We start from the raw sequence: 18,768 nt of genomic DNA, 5'->3' as shown, positions 1-18,768 counted from the left end.
GTCCACCCTGCTATTCCTGGGCTCCACCTCTCAGCGTCTCTTCTCTGCCCCACCCTAGGGTGCTTTTGCCTGGCTGGGACATGTTCTTCAGCCTTCTGCTTGCCTGAAAAAGGTTTCGAGAGAGGGGGGGCAGGATGGATGTCCTGAATCTTCTTCGTTTTTCTTTATAAATTTATTTATTTGGTTTTTCAAATTATAGTTTTACAATCACATATCCAACACACAACATAAAGACAAGATTCCATAGAATCTCCTGAACTTCCCTCCTCCCCTTCGTGGGTCCTATTGTTAATCATTTCCTCCTGCAAAATGACATCATGCGCAGAAGTGCCGAATTGTGTCACGCGTGTGTGCAGACGCAGAGCTGCGGGTTGCGAACGTGCCTCCCACACGGATCACATTTGCAACCCAAGGTATGACTGTGCTGAAACAGTCCCCCCATTGCCACGGTGGTCATGAGGTCCTAAGCTTCTTCCAGCACACTGATATTAGTTCACCTGTCTTCCCAAGTGATGTGTAAAATTTATGATTGGGTAGTAGAGTGAGGAATGCATCAACAGAATCCCTCCCCTTCTCAAACAGATGATACAATTCCTCACATCCAGTTCCCAGGTGGGTTGGTTTCCTGGTGTGAGAGATGCAAGTATCCATGGGTAAGTTCAATCCCTCCCCAGCCCTCTGACCAGCACTGGCCTCATGAATCCCAAGGAGACATCATGGAGGGGCTGGTTGGCTCAAGACAAGGGGTAGGAAGAATTGAAGCTGTCTGCTGACGACCCTGGGGAGGGTCTCCATGGTTTGGGATGAGCGGTGTTGGGGTCTGAAGATACAGAGGAGTCACCCTAGGAGGGAGTTACAGAGGAGGAGTCAGATCCCAGGAAAGGCCCCAGTGGCATAGCCCACCCCCACCTCTGCTCTGTCCCCTCTTATGCCAGCCTCGTCTCCAATCCTGGCATTCCCCCACCCCATGCCCATCCTTTCAGGAGAAGTCTGCCACTTTGTCTGGTTCGGGGCCACAGCTGTCACCTCCTCAACCACCTGGGTCATGGAAACACCAGTGGAGGTGCAAACAAGCAGCTCAGGCCCAGCCCCCCCCCCAGAAGGCATTCCTGTTTGCTTTCCCAGTCTGGACAGTCCCACTTGCTGCACTGATTGTGCCTTTCCCATATCCATGTCTGGCCTTGCTTTACTGTCCTTGCAGGTGGGTGGGTGTGAACTGTCAGTGAGGGGGAAGTCAGTAACAAAGGGAGGGAAGAACAGCTTCAAAAACAACCATGAAGAAATGGAGAAATATACGGCATTGGCTCACCCCCAAATCAGCACTTTCGGCGTGAACACTTATTTTGGATAAATCAATTGCTTAGCACTATTGCTGAACCTCCAGCCTTGTTGCAGGCCATGGTGGGTCATAACTTGTGTGGGTCTGCAGGAAACCCTTTTGCTCCATTACTTGACTGGAAATATGTGACCCTCAAACTCAAAACCGTGAAATAATAAGAGCAAAAAGAAGGAGAGGAAGAATGCTTCTGCAATTTATGAATCAGACTGCAGGATTTGATGGTGCTGTTTCTGACTCTAATAGGGAAGAGAATTCAGAAGTCTTGTGCTTCCCCCCAAAACTCCCCTGCTGCTAATAGAGTAAATTACATTTTTCTTTTCTCTTCCTCCCCGCCCCCCCCCTTTTACTGCCATGCTTCATTCTTTTATGTGGCAAACTGGTGGCAAGGAGATAATGATGTGTCCCTAGGCAAAAATAAAGCTAAGAAGAAGTGGGTCTGTGGGTCTGGGAAAGCACATGTGAGGCTGTCTGCAGCCTTAGAAGGTAAGCCTGCTCTTATTTATTCCATTTTAAGTGAGCTCCTTTCCTTTATAACCTGCAAGGACAGACATCTACCTGCCTTCTTTCTTGACTGTGTTTGACACCAGGATATCACACCGCTAACAAATTTCACAATAACACTTACAGCTTGATGGCAAAATAAAGCATTAATTTATTTTATTTTTATTACCGGGGCACAAACTGTTACACTACATGCAGGCACAGATGGATGAGTCATCCTTGACGAAAATCTTTTTCAAATGAAAAACAGCTCCATGAGCAGGGCATTTTGAGCAGAGTTGCAGTGTGTGTGTGTGTGTGTGTGTGTGTGCAGCTATTAAACTTTCCCTTGCCGAAGCAGGCACAAACTGTGGTCCTGCAAGGGTGGCAAAATAATGGACACAGGACACGGGTGTTAGATGAAATCAGGCCAAATCTTTATTGACTACAGAGGCATACCCCCCAACATTTCAGCAATGAAAATAGGGACATTCTAGTCTACAATAGGAAGCTTCTCCTGTGTTTGATCTCACCGCACACATAGATGCCATAGACACATTGCACATACATCAAGTGGATAGCTCAGTTGGTGAGAGCATGGTGCTGATAACCCAAGGTTGCAGGTTCAACTCCCGTATGGGAGAGCTGCATATTCCTGCATTGCTGGGGGTTGGACTAGATGATCCTCAGGATCCCTTCCAACTCTACAGTTCTATGATTCTACAGTATGATTCCATATACATATACCAATTACAATCTCTCAGCCTAACCTACCTGGCAGGAATGTTGTAAAGAAAAAATGTGCAAAGGAAGAGATAATCTACAACACCTTCAACAGATAATTGGAATAAAATAAAATTTTAGCTGTAAGCTGCCTTGAGTCCCTGTCAGGGAGAAAGGAGGGAAATGATATGATATGACATGATGATATGATGATAATGGAAACTGAAAATGATCAGGAGCGTACCAGAGAGCAAATCCTATTGAACTCACTGGGACCTAGTTCTGAGTAAAAATGTAAGGCTGCACAGTCTTTACTCTGGGAGTAAACCCCATTGAATACAGTGGGACTTGCTTCTCAGTAGACAGTGTAAGGCTTTACAATAAAGGAATAGACGCTCCATGTGTTTCCTAAAAAATGGCTGTCTGCTGAAGCATTGCAATTAAAGGACTGGATCCAGACACATCAAAGAAGCATTTCAGTTAAACATGTTGTAAACTTTGTATGAGAAACTGGGTTGGCAAAAAGGCAACTTCACAGCACCAGCTGGCACCACAATGTTAGAATGCATATACAACACATATAAAGCACTTTTTCTTTGCCCATGTAGCTGAGTCAAAGAATTTAACGTGGATGGGTGACATTTTCCTTCAAAATTATAGGAAGGGCGTCGTATGCCAGCCACACTATTTCCTTCATTCAGTGCATAAATTTTATTTTCAGTATAAACAGCACTCCGTTTTTACACCTACACACAAACCCCACTTTTAATAGTTCTCTGAGTTGTGGAGAGGCGGAAAAGGTCTCCCCCAATCTTCCCCTCAGGCCCCTTAAGCTGCCCCCACTTTCTATGCTGAAGCTGCTTGATGCCAAGGCTGGGAGGAGAAAAACCCTGTCCAGCTGGGGACTCCGTGAGGCCGACACCAGGAGTGGGTGGGTGGGTGGGCAGCTTGCAGGGTAAAACAGCCCTGAACTTCCAAGGCCCCCTTCTGTCTTTCTCTCCACAAGATGTCGTGAGAGGATCCCATTCCCACTGGAGCTCATGGGAACAGAAACTGGGGGGAGACACGAAGGACATCTCCCCAGTCTCTGCGCTTTGCAAAATCATCCCATGCACAGAGTACCTGGAACGAAGCTTCTTGAAGGGCATTTGGGTCGTCCCCCCCAGCTTCAGTTACAGCTATTGGTATTTCTTCCCCCTTTAAATTATATATTGGGGTTGGTGTGTCTTCAGCCCCCTCCCCCCCATAAAAATCTCAGGAGGCTGAAAGTTGATGGGCATTGGCATTGTTGTCCCTTTGAGAAAGCTGTGAGGGGATAGAATGGCCATCTTTAAATATCTGAAGGGCTGCCGCATGGAAGGTGGAGCGAGCTTGCTTTCTGTTGTTCCGGGGGGCAGGATTTGAACCAATGGTTTCTAATGACAAGAAAGGAGATTCTGTTTAAACATTAGGAAAAACTTTATGGTGGTAAGAGCTTTTCAACCTCAAGATAGACTACCTCAGAAAGTTTGGACTCTCTTTCATTTGGGGTTTTTAAAGAGAGGTTGGATGACCATCTGTCAAGGATTCCTGCATTGCAGGGGGTTGGACTAGATGACCATCAGGGTCTCTTCCACCTCTACGATTCTATTATTATAACCAGGGAGAAGCCTGGCTTGATATATGGTGAGCTATGGCTACCTGAAGCAGCAAGTTTCCGATGTCATGAAAGGGCAGGAAATTTCCATACATTTAAATAATTTGTTCTGATTATTATTAGTCATAGTGCAGGATGGGGTCAAAGGAGTAAGAAGGGTACTATTTGGACATTCTGAGCAATACACTGAAATCCACCTTTTTACTCATCAAAGCACCTACTGCTCTATAGCATTTTTATTAATGTGTTGCTAGTATGTATCAATATTACTTGTAGCAGAAGTTAGAAATTTTCTTTTCAAAAACAAATTGTCGACTGAGCTTATCATCAGTTTTACATGTACACTCTCTTCATATTGATTCTCTTAATACAATAGTAAATCACATTAATGGCGGACGTCAGGTAAGTTATTAAAGTGGACAAGTTAAGAAGTGCCTCTCCAAATGTGTATATGTGTTAGTTAAGGCCAAATGACTAGGCATGTTGTTAAAAACAAATCCTACACAAGGAGAAGGGGACGACAGAGGACGAGATGGTTGGACAGTGTTCTCGAAGCTACCAACATGAGTCTGACCAAACTGTGGGAGGCAGTGAAAGACAGGAGTGCCTGGCGTGCTCTGGTCCAGGGGGTCACGAAGAGTCGGACACGACTAAATGATTAAACAACAACAACAACAACAACAACAACACTTAATATTGTTGGAGAACTGCCTTGCAAAATTTGGGAAAGCACTGATTTTGAATTGTAGCTGCATTCAGTTCATGTCATAAGAATTTAAGAAGAGCCTTTAGCTGGATCAGGTCAATGGCCTGTCTCTTTCAGCCTCCTGTTTCCACAGTGGCAAAGCAGGTGCTTGTGAGAAGCCAGCAAGCGGCATCCCAGCACAAGAGCACTTTCTCCTCCTGTGGCTTCCAGCAGCTGGTATTTAGAAGCATTGCTGCTGCCAACTCTGTAGGCAAGACTAAGCCATCATGGCTAACTACCATAGATGGGGTTCTCCATGAATTTGCTATTCCATGTTGGTGGTCGTCTCTGCCTCCTGTGGGAGCGAGTTCCATCGTTTAACTCTGCACTGCATAAGGAAGGACTTCCTTGTACCTGTCCTGAATCTCCCAACATTCAGCTTCACTGGAAGTCCATGAGTTCTAGTGTTAGGAGAGAGGGAGGAAAACTTTTCTCTATCCACTTTCTCCATGCCTGGCATAATTTCATAAGCTTCTGTCATGTTACGTCTTACCTTTCCTCTAAACTAAAAGGTCCCAGACACTGAAACCTTTCCTCATAGAAGAGTCACTCCATCCTCTGATTTTAAAAGTGTGGATTATGTAGTTTCAAATTAAAATGCAAACTGAACTGAATTTCTGTCTCATCCTTGCTGAGGAGCACTTTGGAAAGATGAAGATGGATTTTTCAGTCCTAGCTTAGGATGTATTTCTTTGTTTGTGACTATCTGGCTTTAAGCAGAGCACACAGTGCCTCAGCGCATTCATTTTCCAGTCAGATCATTATCCAATTTAACAGAAGCTTTCTACAAATGGGGAGATTAGGCAGGTTTATGACGCACATAAATAATTCCCATTGACATATAAAATTACTTCTGAAACTGCAGAACACAGAGCCACTTGTTGACAGAAACAAAGTTCTACCTTGTCTTCGTTGTTTCGATGAAGTCCACAATGTCGCCTCACAACCGGCCACCCAGGCATCTCACCTTCCCATCCTGATTTGAGGCAGTGCTGGAGTAGGAAGTCATTGCTTGTGGAGAGGGGAGTTAGGAAGAACTGGATGAAGAGAAGGGTCTTGTTTTCTCCAAAGGCCTCAGAAGGGCTTTTTGTCTGCATTGATTTGCTGGGGCTGAGGCCAATCAGGTAAACACAGCCAGGTTAATGTCCAAAGCCTTAAATGACTTAGGCCTCCTTCCCTACAGCCCATCCCTGGTGCTAAGGTTAGCTAAAGGTAAAGGGACCTCTGACCATTAGGTCCAGTCGTGTCCGACTCTGGGGTTGCGCCACCCATCTCGTGTTACTGGTCGAGGGACCCAGTGTACAGCTTCCGGGTCATGTGGCCAGCATGTCTAAGCCACTTCTGGTGAACCAGAGCAGCGCACGGAAACACCGTTTACCTTCCCCCTGGAGTGGGACCTATTTATCTACTTGCACTTTGACTTGCTAAGGTTAGCTTTCAGCAAATGCCCCCCTTTTCCCTGTCCTTTGGCACCTGAGACGTGTGCTTTCAGGACCCAACCTATTCTTATGAACATGCTGATATCCAATAAAACTGGATGTTGGGAGATTCAGGACAGATAAAATAAAGGATTTCTCCATGCAGCACACATTTGTTTGTTTGTTTGTTTGTTTATTGCTTGCATACCCCACATTTTTTCTCCAAGGAGCTGTACATGGTTCTCCCCCTCCTCATTTAATCCTCTCTACAACCCTGTCAGGTAGGCTAGGCTGAGAGTCAGTGACCAGCCCAAGGTCACCCAGTGAGCTTCATGCCCAAGTGGGGAATTGAACACTGGTGTCCCAGATTCTAGTCAAACTTTCAATCCTCTACACCACCTTGGCTCACATAATGGAACTGTGGACCTTGCACCCAGGGAGGTGTTGCTGGCCACCAACCTGGAAGATTTGAAAAGAGAACTGGAAAAACTCATGGTGAAGCAGACTATCAAGAGCTACTAGCCACAAAGGCTACGGTCTGTTTCCATGGTTGGAGGCAGCAATGCTTCTGAACACCAGCTGCTGGAAGCCACAGGAGGGGAGAGCACCTTCATGCTAGGGTCGTGCTTGAGTGTTTTCTGCAGGCATCTGGCTGCCATTGTGAGGACAGAATGCTAGACTGGATGGGCCACTGGTTGGATCCACCAGCAGGGGCGGAGGGAGCCAATCTGCCGCCCGGGGCGGCAAACTTGAAAGGCACCCCTCCCCACGCGTGCGTCATGACGTCACAACGCGTGCACAGCCTCCTGGGTGGACTGCGTATGTGTGGACATGCGCAGTCCACCCAAGATGGCGGGCGCGATCGGCCGGCACCCCTTCCGTGCTGCTGTGCTGCTGTTCGCGCGTTGCAGCCTTTTAAAAGTTGCCGCGCTCGATCGCGGGGGTGCGGCCTCCCCCGGAGTGTCACCCTCCCCAGGGCGGTCCCCGGGGTGGACCGCCCCCCGCCCCCTTGCTCCGCCCCTGCCACCAGATTCTTCTTATGTTATTAATACAGAAAGGCAATGACAGTGGTTCCTTCCCCTCATTAGCTGTGCATATTATGTATGCCAAACTGAGTATACGCACCTCAGGGTCCCTTCCAGATCTACAATTCTATGATTCTATGATCTATTTATGATCAATATTATGTGCCTCAGTACCAAGTAATGCACATTTTCAAAATTCAGTTGATTTTAATTTAGTAAAAAATATTGTTCAAGCTCTATGAACTGGCATTCATTATCTTGGGACATTTTCCAGGGAGAAATAAATGAGAGACTTACATACAGTTCCTTACATGCAAGTAGTTCTTACAAGGTTATTTTCTCTTTTTTAGGATAAGGAAAAGGTCAATGTTGTTCATCTTTTTTGTGGAAATGAGCTGTTGAAACGCTTAACAATGAGTGGCGAATACTGTCTGCTCAGGCTGTAAGAGGATACCCAGACAGAGAAACAACAGAATGTTTATGGGTGGAATAAGGGATATGAATGGGAAGGTGAATCAAGGGGGGTGGGGGAACAATGAATGGAGCAAAGTACCAGGGAGGACTGATGGGCTACAGCAGGGGTCAGCAACCTTTTTCAGCCGTGGGCTGGTCCACCGTCCCTCAGACCATGTGGTGGGCTGGACTCTCTCTCTCTCTCTCTCTCTCTCTCTCTCTCTCTCTCTCTCTCTCTCTCTCTCTCTCTATATATATATATATATATATATGGGGGGGGGTGAACAAATTCCTATGCCCCACAAATAACCCAGAGATGCATTTTAAATAAAAGGACACATTCTACTCATGTAAAAACACGCTGATTCCTGGACTGTCCGCAGGCCGGCTTTAGAAGGAGTTGCTAGTGAGACAAGTAGGCAAACTCTATAATGAAGGCTCAGAAAGGGAAGTAGTAGAGAAGGATCATACTAAAGTCTGGGAGTCTTTCCTTCTGTGGTGGTCCAACAGAGAGCTAACAGTAGTCCTGCTAGGACAGGAGACCACTGAACAATCAGGGTGACACAGGAACCCTGATTGAAACAAACTGTGCACCGAGGGTGTCTGATGATGAGAGGAGCCCAGAGTTTGTGAGAGTGATGGGCTTCCCAGTTGTCTCTAATAAATAAGAGGCATGCTGAAAACATTCCTAGGCCCTCAGGGTTGGGGAGGGGGGAGAAAAACCCTCACAGTTCCCAACACTCATCTTCCTAATTTGGTGACAGTTAACACTGAGTGCTACAGACTGGTGATGCATTTTGTACTTGATTTATGAATTTTATTGTTGACTTTGGCTGTTTACCACCACGATGCCCCCCGTTAACATTGGCAGTATAAAATAATACATGCAAGGGCTTACTTGCGCATCTGAATGCATTGTCACAGGTGACTCGTTCAGACACAGAGACCAGAGATGCAGCCAGCACCAACACTTGGCACCCTCAGGTGGTTGCTGGGCGTCCCTTGGCAGGGCCCACAGCTGACACCTGCCTTGGCTCCCGGTGCTCCAGAGCCCCAGCATAGCTAGACAAATACACCATCAGCCCCCCCAGCCCACCCCATGAAACAGCACTGAGAAGACCCCTTGGGAAGCAGCGTCCCAGGGATCTCTGAGCACAGAGATCAAGGAGGGGAAAGTCCGAGTGAGAACATGCAGCCTGTCAGCTCCAGCAGTGAATCAGACACAGGAAGGCCGGCAGTAGCCTCTCCAAAAACTCGTAGGCTCTCCAGACTTTGCGAGAGGCACGAAAAGGAAAGGAAAGGACAGTGGGGGTTTTCCTGTTGGGGAAAAGGGGGGCAGAGCTCAGTCCTGGCAACTGCTTCATCGGAAGATGATGCTGAGTAGCTGAGCTCCGTCATAATTTGTTTGTTTGAGTAATAAATCTGAAATAATTGACTGCCAGAGTTGTCTCGCGTCTGTGGGAGAGACCCAAGCCATTACACAGGGCTTCTGTCTGGTTCCATTTTATTCATGAAATTATTTTGCCTAGGATTGTTCATACACAGTTTGAAGAAATGTGCGAAGGTTCTGCAAGCAGGATTCAGTAATATAATGCATTTTTGTAAATTATTTTCACAGATAGGTGCATTTTTACCTACGCTTCAGCCTAATACATGAATGCATGTACACATTGCAAAATCCTGAAGAGTGCAGAATTCAAAGGATATGTGTGTTCCATTTCACATATTGTTTCAGAAAGTGTGAATTAGAGATCCTGCATTTGCCAATGAATTTATCCTCCATCCCCATCCCTAACCCCAACCCCAATCTATCCCGTTCATTTTCCTCCAAGGCAAATTATAGATTTTAAAATAATGTTTGAATAGCAAGTTAGGGGGGAATCGAATCAGCTGCCAATTGAAAGCTGAGGTAACTTGGCTAGTCTCATTACAAAATTCCCTTTTATCTGCGACTCCCCCTCCCCCAAGCAGATGACATAACAAATGGACAGTGGATACAATTTGTTAAAGCATCCTGAGTACACTCAAGTTACAATTTACTTGCCTTGTTTTCCCATGAAGTTTCCAAGCCTGCAGCAGACATGCTTAATCTAAAATGATTAAGCCTCTAATTAGGCTGTTAGCCTTCTGTATCTCCCAAACAAATCTTACAGCTCATAAATGGGACTAAATTCTTCATATTTGTATTAGGCTGCTGTGCTCTGGGCTCCTCATTCATTTTATTAAGCTTGTTGAAAAAAAAAGGAAAAAGCAACAAATCTATCAAATAAGGCTGTAGAAAGGAGAAAGGTGATCTAAGCTCGTTAGTAATAAAGTGAAAACATAGTTTTCTAAATTTGGCTTCTGATGCCAAAATCCACCTACTCTATCCTGCCACCCGCCCCCCCTCCAATTAAAATTCAGTGTTCAAATTTGAAATTGAAATTTATCTGTTTGTGGGTATTTGGGTTTTTGACCAGCTGTTTAAGAGGAAAGCAATCAATATATAATATATGAATAAAAATATGTTAAATGTCATTGCTATTGCGCTGCAAATACTGTAAAATGATTACTGCTATTCATGCCAGTTCTTGGATACAATCCAATGTCATCAGTTTGCAAAATACTGAAATCAAATATCATTCAATTTTAAACTACAAATAGTTGCCAAATATTTAGACAACACTTGTTGTGCATGTTGGGCTATAGGGTCACGGGGGGGGGAGGCTAGCTCAGGGCAAGAACATCTGTTTGGATGCAGAAGGTCACAGGTCCAGCCCCCAGCATCCCCAGGCAGGGCTGGCAGGGACTCCCTCTCTGAAACCTTGCAGAGCTTTTGTCAATCAGTGGAGGCAATAATGGGCAAGGGGGACCAGCGGTCTCACTGAGTATAAGGCAGATTCCTATGTTTGTGTAGTAGTAGTAGTAGTAATATTTATACCCTGCCCATCTGGCAGTGTTTCCCCAGCAACTATGGGTGGCTTCCAGCAAAATATAAAAACCTTATAAAACATCAGACATTAAAAAAATTCCCGATACAGGGCTGCCTGTATTAGGGGTGTTCTGGAAGGTGTGATTCACAAGGCAAATCAGGGGGTCTTTCTCCCCTCCTGAGTTGGATGGGAGTCCTCAGAAAGGGGACTGGGTGGTTCTGTACTGAACACGTGGCTGGTGCTGAAATCCAAAGAGGCTGAAGGAAGGGTGGGCTAGCCTCAACACACACACACCCCCACCTCTGGAGCCAAGGTGGCATGCATCTCCATCCTTGCATCACACTTCCATGCCTTTTCTTCCCATCCAGTGGCAAAGGTCACTCCTGCTGCACTACCTGCTTGGGAAGGTGAGAGTATCCAAATCCTGGAGTTAACCCCTCCACAACATGCATTTGCTTGGTTATTTAAAGTATGTTTATGCTGCTCTTCAGCTGAACAAGGCTCTCAGAGCTGCTTACAGATATCATTAGTAAGACAATTCCTTGTCTTCAGGCTTAAGAATCTAATAACAGTCTGCTGGATAAGGCCAGTGGCCCACCTGGTCCAGCATCCTGCTCTCACAGTGGCCAGCTAAATGCCTATGTGAAGCCCACAAGCAGGATCTGGGTGCAACAGCACCCTTCCCTCCTCTAGTTTCCAGGAAAATTCAGAAGCATGCTGCCTCCAGCAGTAGAGGCTTACAATCTTAAAAGCATGGCTTGAAAGTGTTGGTTCAAAGGAAAAAAGGTATATGAAAGGAGAATACCCAGATGCCAATATCCAAGTTTGGGAAGAAACCCCAAGAAGAGAGAAACCCAGCAGAGATTTAACGTTGCAAAAAATGCACACAAGTAAAGTGTGGAAATGTAGGCCATTAGATCTTTAAAATATGTGTCCTTTAAAGTGAATTCTAAAGTTTCCTTCTTCCTCTAGCATAGTAAAAGATCACACATTTGGAAGTTAGAAATGGTTTACTTACAAACTCTCCAAAGGTCATATTCATGTGCTTTTCCATACAGCATTCAGAAAATGTTGTACAGGCAGTAAAACATGGCCTAGTTAGAGTGGTGAAAGTGCCTAAGCTATTGAAATAGGAACTCAAGAGTGGCTTCTAAGAGCCACGCAGCTAATCTCCAGAAACCAGTTTAGTTTCTTTGCATGCTGATTTCATCAAGTAATCTGGAAGAGGACAAAGACTTGATTACCTAGTTCCCCATTCCACCCAAGAACAGCTAAGCATCTCAAGACAGCTTACTCTATGGTATTAACCCCTTTATGCATTAATTAGTCTTAAGCATGTTGGTTATAGGAAGCTGGTTATGCCACAGAAAGGAAAGGGGATTGGGATAGAGGAGAAAAAAAGCAAACAGGCATGAGTTTATACCTAGGGAATTTTTATAATGACAAGCTAGGAGGGAAAGTGTCCAAGGAGAGGAGGAACCAAGTGTTGCTGGTCTCTCAGGTGAGTAGATGGAATCTCACCTCTCTCTGTTTCTGCTATAGTCAAAAAATAAAGCTTTTGCCACCACTGTAGGTTTTGCAGAAATACTGTATATATATTTTTAAAACACCCACTTTTCAGTTCAGCCCTTGCAGAAACCACTTGACACACACATAATTCCTTTTTCTAATGGCTGAGTAAATGCAGCCCACCTCCAAATGCCTGGAATGAGGGTGCAAAGTTTTCAAGCCAGCTAAGGCTGAGAAACTGTCTTTCCACAATCCAAACACGGCATCTCTTTCCTCCTCCTCCTCCTCCTCCTCCTCATCTGTCATGTACTAATTATCTGAACCAAAGTAAAATGAAATGGCATTCATTTTAATTTGGCTGTTTGGCAGAAGGTCAGAGTTTGATGTCTCCTGGGAATGATGAACCAAAAGTTGTTTAAATGATTTGTATAATCCCCACCTCAACCTCCTCCGTTGCATCCTCATCATCCCCTCTCTTGGCAAATGCTGAGCACCTCCAAGCTGACAAATATTTGAAGGATTAAAAACATTTATGTGTTTATGTGCTATCATACCCAGAGATCCATTTATAGCAGAAGTCCTGCCCATGTTGACAGCTCGCTTTTACCAATGGCAAATTTCATAAACCTTACGAAGAAAGGGAAGACTTGTTAATTTTTACCAACTCTAGGAGCTGAAAAAGAGAAATTTCAATGTGGGGGGCACTGCATATTTTGGAGTGAAATTTGCTTTAATTCCGAGGCCTTATTCTGATTTTTAAAACCATGCAATCAGTGTCTAATCCTAGGAAAACTGATCAGAATTTAAACATACAGACTGACATCCTATCAGATAAGGACTGCAAATGAATGCACTTATCCACCAGCATTCTGTAATTCCTCATTTCAATTCATGAGCTGAGTATAGAGAGAAATTTTCTGAATGAAAGCAAGAGGCCTGAGAAACGCTTGCCAGTGACTTCTGGAGAGGCATCATGGCTGATTAGTTGCTTCTGTTGTGACACTGTCGACAGAGGAAATTAAGTGGTGATTAACAACAGTTAATGTATATTGTATTATCTCTGAAGAACAGGGATAACATGAATTAACTTCCAAATGCTCTGGAAGGATTGCTGCAGGGCCAAGAAATCTTCAAAGGATCCAGGCAGACAGAGTGAGTGACTGGGCAGTGGAAGAACCACAAACTTGCCCAAACACCACTTAATAACCCTAGAGATCAGCCTATAGGGCAAAGACCAGCAAATCTCCTTTCTTTAACTACTTTTGAAACTTCTGCCGGTTAAAATGTTCATTTGAAATACAGCCTGACGGCTGGCTTAGGAAGAGACGCCATTAAGGGGCTGAAGATAAAGACAGAAAGAAACGTGCTCTTAAGATATATACCAAAGAAAGTTTACAAGCAGCTAAAAGAGTCTTCAGTTCTGATAAATCCTCATCTTATTGTGTTCTTTTTTTAATCCTCCATCCCACTGGTGAATGTGCTGCTTGCAATGTGAAACTACATGGCTGCTGCTGTGAAAATGGAAAGTTAGGTATGAAGCCTCCAGCAATTATCAGACAAGCAAGAACTGTGTGGATTCTGAGAACACACCTAGGATGGTAAAAATGCAAAAGAATACCCCATGGACTGTTGCTATAGTACAGCAATTATTCAATGAGCAATTAAAAGAACTAATAGTGGAGATTCATAAAATGATAAATGAAAATGCATTGGATGAAGTTGAAGCTGGAAAAGTTATACAGAATGGCAAAGTTGGAGGAAATGGAGGGTGAGATTGAGAGGACTGCCAAACAGGTGCCTGAAGAAGTGAAACAGCTAAATGCTGGAGATATAGTGTTGGAGGAGGGGAAGGGATCCATGGATGGTGTGACTAAGAAATATCCTGAGCTGGCGGAGATAGAGTTGAGAAAGGAAGTATTCTGTGTGCAATTTGGATTGGTTGTGCCGAACACAATCTCCTGCTAACAGCAAAAAAGAAAAAGAAAAGAAAAAAGAAAGAAAGGTTCCAGGTTTCAACAGCGGACACAAGCTGTAACATTGGGGGGGGGGGAGAACAAATGGGGAAAAAACAACAACAGGGGCCAATGGTGCGCGTGCCAGCAGTGAGGGGTCTGCGTGCCAAGTCTGGCACACGTGCCATAGGTTCGCCACCGCTGTCGTATACAGTGGTACCTCTGGTTACGTACTTAATTCGTTCCGGAGGTCTATTCTTAACCTGAAACTGTTCTTAACCTGAAGCACCACTTTAGCTAATGGGGCCTCCTGCTGCTGCTGCACCGCCAGAGCACAATTTCTGTTCTTAACCTGAAGTGTTATTTCTGGGTTAGCGGAGTCTGTAACCTGAAGCGTATGTAACCTGAGGTACCACTGTAGTAATAATTTATCACTGTAAATTATTTTACAGCTGTACTGCCTGAGTTTCCAACCTTTGGAGAGTTTGTAAGTAAATCCTTTTTATCTTAACAAATGTGTGTTCTTTTTCTATGCCGGGGAAGAGGAGCCTATTTTGGAACTAACAAGGGCATATTTAAAAGGGCATATTTCCATGCTTCACTTTTCTGCATGTTTTGTTATTTTAAATCTCTGTTGGGGTTCTCTCACCAAAGAGTACTTTCCTCAAAGTTGGTCCTTGACATGAACACTTGCTGCAGTCACTTGCTCTCTGCCTGCCTCCCACGGTTGTTGCAGGGATTCAGTGAGGACGGGGAGAACTATGCACACCACCTTGAGCTCCTTGGAGAAAAATGGTGGGATATAAATGCAATACAGTAAATAAAAGAAAATCCAGCTGATAGAATAGCAAGAAGGATTTCTAGGACAGCGAAACAGCAGTACACTTTCCTTTTGAGAATGTAGTTAAAAGGGGAAAGTGTGTGGCAGTTTCTAGGGAAACTGAAAGTCTATAACCCTTTATACCCATTACAGTACTCTTGTGCACTCTGATAAGCAGACTCAAGGCTAGCAGCAGCAGCAGAATTGCCCGAGTGCTCCAAGCAATAACGAAAATAGGCTGAGATTTATGAAATGATAAAAAGTGCAGGGCTTCCACTGCCTGGTGCATTGGGGTGGGGGAGGGGCCATATTTCAACTTCACTAAGATAAATGGGAAGGTTTTGCTTGTTTCAGCAAAACCATATTGATGTGCCCAAGAATAGGAATCAATGAACCAGCTAGCGCACAAACTAACTGTCCTTGTCTGGCATGGAAAGCCACCTGTCTGTTGGGATGGGATGGATTAAATTAACCAATACATCAACAAAATTACATTCCATTTGACACTCTTCCTCTTCTCATTCATCAGCTTTGCTCTATTGTCTTCGTTGCAACAGGACAGCAAAAAGGCAAGCACAGTAGGTTCTACTCTGGAGCACCTTTGTTCTCCAAGGGGAAAAAATACTGGACACAGACATGCATTTTCAGGAGTCATCAGGACTAGACATAGGTACTTGTGGGTTGTGCCGTGGTTCAAAAAAGCTCAGCCTATCTATGCACAGGAGTGGCTGCTTGGTTGCCCCGTCTTGTGGCCCAGGGAAATGATTGTGCCTGCTCTGCTCTTCAAAAAAGGGAGCCCAGGGTGCATGTCAAGTGTTGGGGGGCTGGGGGTTACCTAGGGAGGGTGCTAAGAGTCAAGGGGGTGGCAGTGGGGTGCTGAAAGTGCAAGTGACTATTGCTCTTTGGAAAGCTGGCATGACTGGATCAAGTTCCTCTCTTGTTGAATTACGGAACTAAACTAAATAGTTTTACAGTAATTGGATTTCGAATAAATGTACAAATAATTGTTACTGTTCTGCATTTTTTGTGTAAGTACCTTCTTCAGTGGGTTGTGCAAACTGCAGTTCTGAGTTATGTTTTTTACTCGGTGGGGTAGGAGGCACTGGGGATGAATTTATGGAACCAAGAGACCTGAAAAAGTTTGGGAGGCACTAACTTAGCTGATGCCTAGCCATTTACCTTCGACCTCTGCTGTGATTTCTGAACCATGTGCCTTGATCTATGTTTGGGATTCTGTAGTGAATTCTGGAAGAAAGTCTTTAACAATAATAACCGAGCTGTGAGTCCTGAGTGGGAGCCAAGACACATATTCTCCAGAATTCAAATCTGGGTTTTGGGATTGGGGGTGGGGATGTAACAGGGGTGTTATTAGATTTTGTGTTTTACAAGGATGTCCCCCTTTTCTTTAGTATCCTCCAAGCTCTGATTGGCTTTTACTTCATTCATTCATATATATATATATCAGGTTTATACATTTCAATAATTTTACAGTCATTTTAAGACTTGACTTCCTTCCCCCTCTTTCTGCGGTTCCTTAAATTTATTTTTAGTATTTTCTGCATATACAAATTCTATTTTCTAATATATAAGCATTGGTATCTCAGGGGCTCCACTTCAGATTAGCTGACTTAATTGTAAGTCATAGTTTAACATAATTCTAATTCCTAAAAATAAGAGAGTAACAATTACTTCCATTCCTTATTTGCATTGTCTACATATAGTGCTTTTTGTTATGTTCAATTATATTGGATTAATTATGCACCAGGTTTCTTATGTTCCACATGAATGTTTTGGGAATCCACACTCCCCTCACTCTGAATTACCTCTGCAAAAAGGACACATACTTTAATTGCAGTATGATTCATTCTGGACAAAGCTTTCAGTTTAAATGACAATTTAATTAGAATTATTATTTTACCATTGGCACAGCAGTTTCCCCCTTGCTTAGAATTAGATCCATTTGCGTGTTCAGTTAAAAAAAATAAATCTCTCTCTGGATGATGAAGCAGAACAATTGTGTGGTCAAAGGCAGATTTTTGTAAGTGAAGCAGTAGCTTTGTTTGGTTCTCTGTTGTGCCCAAGACATCTGCTTTGGCCAGAGATATAGAAGAGCCACTTGTGCTCTGAGAAATTGTAACCTCCAGATGGTGATAAGGCTCGGGCAGTCGCTGTCGCCAAGGAAGCAGCTCTCTGCTCAAAACTCAGGATAGATGAAGCTGGCAATTTGGTTTCTCTCCATTTCTTCTATTTTCAATCCTAAATTCAGTTTGCAGCATTTTTGCATTTAATGAAGATGATGATGATGATGTTGATGATCAGTCATGAAAATTCACCAGCAGTATAGCACATTTTTCTCCTATTTTTGTATCCAGTTTCCCATAATAGATGCATATTACTATTTCTAATTAATTTGTTTATTCACTAACATATATATTCTTACACACACATTTTCGGTTTGGAGAACCGCATCACGAAATTTGGAAAAGTGCAAATTCTAAAGGACTGCTGCATTTTTGGTCTGCATATTGTTTTGGGAAGTATGGCTTAGGGATGTGAAACAAAATGAACTTCTCCTCCATCCCTAATAGAATCATAGAAATGTAAAGTTGGAAGATGCTCAAAGGGTCATCTCGTTCAACCCCCTGCAATGCAGGAATCAAAGCTAAAGAATCCCTGACAGATGCCACTCTATGCTTAAAAACCTCCAAGGAAGGAGAGTCCACAACCCCCCAGGGAGACTGTTCCACTCTCTCTTTTTTCTTCAAAATTTATTAACAACAATCAAACCATTAACATAAAAAGATGCATCCCCACATTTCCCCCTCCCCCCAACTTCCCTTTCTGAAGTTGTTTTTTTTTTCAAACTTCCTTCCCCTGCTTGTTTTATTATATCTTAACATGTGATCTTTATATTTATTATTATCTCTTATCCTTTTAATCAACTTCATAAATTTTATATTTGTTTGTTTGTTAATTGTAGGTGTTTACTCAAATCCTGCAAGTGAGTCCATTTCTTTACATAATTTCTGTAGGTAGAGCATGAACGGTTCCCAATCTTTTTTAAATTTTCTATTGTCTTTATCTCTAATTACCTATATACTTGAGTATAAGCCTAGTTTTTCAGCACACCTTTTGTGCTTTAAAAGCTGCCCTCGGCTTATACTCAAGTGAGGCGGGCGGTGGGGGTGGTGAGAAAGAAGCCCTTTCTCTCCGCTTGTGCTGCCGCCGCCACCCGCTCACCCCAGTCAACCATTCCTTAAGAAGTGTACAAGAACGGTGGTTCTTTACTCTCCCCAGGCAGCTTGTTCCATTCCTGAACTGCTCACATAAATGCAAACTTAGACCCCAGAAGGCAGAAAGCCTATCAGTTAAGGAAGTATTAAAACCCCACAGGTGCTCACTTTCCCTGGCTCCTGCTTAAACAGGACAGGATCCCAGCCTTCTCTGTATAACACAAGGGAACATTGCGCTGTGGGTTAAACCACAGAGCCCTAGGGCTTGCTGATCAGAAGAATGGCGGTTCGAAACCCCGCGACGGGGTGAGCTCCACAGCAGCAAAGGAGGAAGAGGAAGGAGCAGCCCAAAGGGCTGCTTTGGGCTGCTCGTTCCTCCTCTACCACAGTGGCAAAGGTGAACCGGCTTATACTTGAGTCAATAAGCTTTCCCACATTTCTGTAGGGAAATTAGGTGCCTCGGCTTATATTTGGGTGGACTTATACTTCGCCATTTCCGCATATTCCATCAGTTTTTGTAGCT

The sequence above is a fragment of the Lacerta agilis genome, chromosome 13 (genome assembly GCF_009819535.1).
Source record: "Lacerta agilis isolate rLacAgi1 chromosome 13, rLacAgi1.pri, whole genome shotgun sequence".
Lineage (NCBI taxonomy): Eukaryota > Metazoa > Chordata > Lepidosauria > Squamata > Lacertidae > Lacerta > Lacerta agilis.
Note: the sequence above shows the minus strand (reverse complement) of the source record.